Source organism: Lathyrus oleraceus, chromosome 3 (assembly GCF_024323335.1).
Source record: "Lathyrus oleraceus cultivar Zhongwan6 chromosome 3, CAAS_Psat_ZW6_1.0, whole genome shotgun sequence".
NCBI classification, from domain to species: Eukaryota; Viridiplantae; Streptophyta; class Magnoliopsida; order Fabales; family Fabaceae; genus Lathyrus; species Lathyrus oleraceus.
The window spans coordinates 260,616,051-260,619,709 of NC_066581.1; the positions used below are offsets into that span (position 1 = coordinate 260,616,051).

At 37.3% G+C, this 3,659-nt stretch overlaps 1 non-coding gene across 1 annotated transcript; it reads left to right on the plus strand.

Annotated features, from left to right (window-relative positions):
- Positions 1-673: 673 nt before the first annotated feature.
- Positions 674-780, plus strand: LOC127133584 (small nucleolar RNA R71). Its single transcript, XR_007807539.1, has one exon. It is a non-coding gene; the product is annotated as a small nucleolar RNA R71 (small nucleolar RNA).
- Positions 781-3,659: the final 2,879 nt, after the last annotated feature.

Consider the following 3,659-nt stretch of genomic DNA (forward strand, 5'->3'; position numbering starts at 1 on the left):
TTTAATCTGTTAGCTAGTGTGTACATTCTGGTTTAAGAACTCTTTATTGGTTTGCTGTTGAGAAGCTATGAAGTTCTCCATCATGATTTCCAAATTAGATTTCCTAGGAACGTTATTGTTAGGTGTAGATGGGGTCAGCTTTTGATATCCAGGAGGTATAGCTGGAGCTTGACTGGGAGCTTGACCTGGTGCGTATAAAGCATTATTACTTTTATATGAGAAATTAGGATGGTTCTTCCAGTTTGAGTTATAGGTATGCGAGTAAGGATTTCCTTGAGCATAGTTCACCTGCTCTGCTTGGATTCCTGTTAGGAGTTGACAATCTGTAGGAGTGTGACCTTGAATTCCACAGACTTCACAATTTTGAGTTACTGCAACCACGGTGGCTGGAGGTGATACATTTAAACTTTCAATTTTTTGGGCAAGAGCATCCACTTTTGCATTAACATGATCAAGGCTACTTATCTCGTACATGCCCCCTTTTGTTTGAGGTTTTTCTACCATTGTTCGATCGCTTCCCCACTGATAATGATTTTGGGCCATGCTCTCGATAAGTTGATAAGCGTCGGCGTAAGGTTTATCCATAAGCGCACCACCGGCAGCGGCGTCTATTGTTAACCTCGTGTTGTATAAGAGACCATTGTAGAAGGTATGAATTACTAACCAGTCCTCTAAACCATGGTGTGGGCAAAGTCTAATCATGTCCTTGTATCTTTCCCATGCTTCGAAAAGAGACTCGTTGTCTTTTTGCTTAAATCCATTTATCTGGGCTCTCAACATAGTTGTTTTGCTTGGGGGAAAATATCAGGCAAGAAAGACTTTCTTCAACTCATTCCATGTGGTGACCGAGTTGGAAGGAAGAGACTGAAGCCATCTTCTAGCTTTATCTCTTAACGAGAAAGGAAAGAGACGAAGTCGAATTGCCTCTGAAGTGACACCATTAGCTTTAACAGTGTCAGCTATTGGACAAATACGGATAAATGAAGGTTTGGATCCTCGGTAGGATTTCCAGAAAATTGATTCTGTTGCATTGCCTGCAACAACAAAGGTTTAAGTTTGAAGTTGTTCGCTTCGATTGCGGGTGGAGCAATACTCGAATGCGGCTCATCTTGCGATGGAGCAGCATAATCTCGAAGAGCACGCGCTGGTTCGGCCATCGCTGGTATCGTCGAAGGAAGAAAATTTTTGAGATCAGGAATTTCGATTGGAGGAAGATTGTTTCTAGCACGATACTCCCGAATCCGTCGTAATAATCGGAGATATCGTTCAACGCCGTTGATTCGTAAGTAGTACGGCTCGCCTTGTGAGCGAGTGTGTGGCATACAAATCAGTGAAAAAGAAGGGAAAAAAATTGCCTTAGTCTCTACAGTGTAACAGAAGAGTTACGATATCGACTAAATAAAAGTCCCCGGCAACGGCGCCAAACACTTGATCGCGACTTTATGAGTCTATCGGGGTACTAACTGCAAGTGCACAGTCTAATCGCATAGTTTTAAAAGATATCGATCCCACAGGGACTTAATGAATCGATATACCATTTTTCTAGGGTTACTGCGTAAAGCTAAGGCGGATGATACTTTGATGATTAGGGGGAAAAGTAAAACTAAATTTGGATCTAGATTAAATATCAAATAACACGGATATCGGTATGTAGTTCGTCGTAATTAGGGGATCAAATCTTCGTTGGTCTTTTTCTTAATTTTAAAATAAGTCTTTTCAGTAGACACTATTAATTAAAAGTCTTCTCCTCAAACTCTCGCTCTGTTGAATTTGACTATGACTTTATATTTTAACGTACGCTCTCACTATTTCGTCAAATCTAAAATCACTTTTTGAAAATATTAGAATCTATAGAAGCTCTTTTTGAGAAAATACTAACCGTTTAAACGCCCTCGTCTCAAACTCTCGCTCTGTTGACTTAGACTATATAATTAAACTTAAATGCTTAACTCTCGTCCTCACATTCAACTTTTAAAAATAATTTTTGAAAATGATTAGAATTCAATTAACCTTAAAAATTGCTTTCGCCCTGATTTAAAGTTAATGTTCAATTTACACAGTCCAGTTAAAAGCTCAAACCGTCGTTCTATTGATTTTAACTTCTTTATGTCTTTTACTCTCGTACAAAAACCTTGGTATTAACTTTGTAAATTGAGAACAGAAAAAGAGTGACTATATTTTGAAATAAATTTAAACCAACTCAGTTTTGATTCCTTTATTCCACTTACTTTACATACCGATATCTAAATTACTTAGCCGGACATGCTAAACACGCATAAACAATAATCATGCATAAATACGGCCATATCAAACAAACAATATATATAAACAGCGAAACAAAGCATATGTAAATTAAAACTATAAATCAATTAATTAATGAACCTGTAAAAATACTAGAATTATGGATTTCAACTCCTAGCTTCGATGCTCGAACACTCCACCACAAGTCGGTTGGATTTGTTCTTCACAATTCACGATCAGATAGGCAAGTAAAAACAAAGAAATAAAATACTATGATCTAACGTAAGGTTACATCCAGTAAAAATTACACAATAGTTTCCGGTGTAGAAACTATCGTGAGAAAATAAATTGAACGCTTCGGAAATTCAACTCGAAAAGAAAAGAAAATAAAATGCTTGGAAATTAGAATGCTGGAAAATTAGAAAGCAGGAAAAATATTGCACCGAGAAAAGAAGAGTTCAATTGGCTTTCTTTTGGTCTATTTATATTCACCCCTCCAAATAACCGTTTCCTTGAATTGGTATTCCGTCTGGTTCAAAACGTGCATGAGAAAATTTAGGGAAAACGTTCCTTCCGTTACGCACATAAAGGCCAAAAAATAGGAGTGAGATGTGTGACGTCCGTCACACTATGTGTTACGGTCGTAACACTAGGTTTAGGGGCGTGACGCTCGGCACGTACTTGTGGCGGTCGTCACAGCCATTTTCCTTGTTCCAAGCGTGGGTTGGGCTTTGGTGAGATGTTTTTCCTAGAAAATCCTCTTTTTGCACCCCTCTTCTTTCTTTTTCACACGTGTTTTAAATAATGATACCTGAAATAAATAAAAAGAAAATACCGAGTAATATCGAATAATATAAAATAAATTGAATCAAATAACGATATAATTTAATTAAATCAAGTCCAAGAATGTGATATAGTTCATGTTATCAATGGACTATAAAGAGAGATTTATAATCTTTCTTCTTCAATTCTTTATGTGCAGCCTTTTCTTGATCCTTCGCGGCTTCTGCAAGCGTTGCTACTCCTTCCTTCACAATATCCCAAAGATCTTGATAACAGAATACAACCTTTATCTGCTTGCACCAATTCTCATAATTGTTTTTCTTGAGAATCAGAAGATTTGCTGGAAAATGCCTGTTTGGATGATTCGTGGCCATGGTGATTTTCTTCCCACGAATCGATTAAACCGGAGCTCTTGATACCAAATGTTGGAAATCCCCCAAAACCTATGGAGAATTTCAATCAATCTTGATGAACAAGATCTTTATTATCCACACAATAGCAATGAAAAGAGAAGAACAATGGAGAAAGAAAGAGTGTATAGAACGATGAAGGAGAAGAAGAATTAAATTCTGCAGAGTTTCTCTTTGCCCACAAACTGTGGAAAACTTGTTATTCATATTGCAACTGTAAAATAC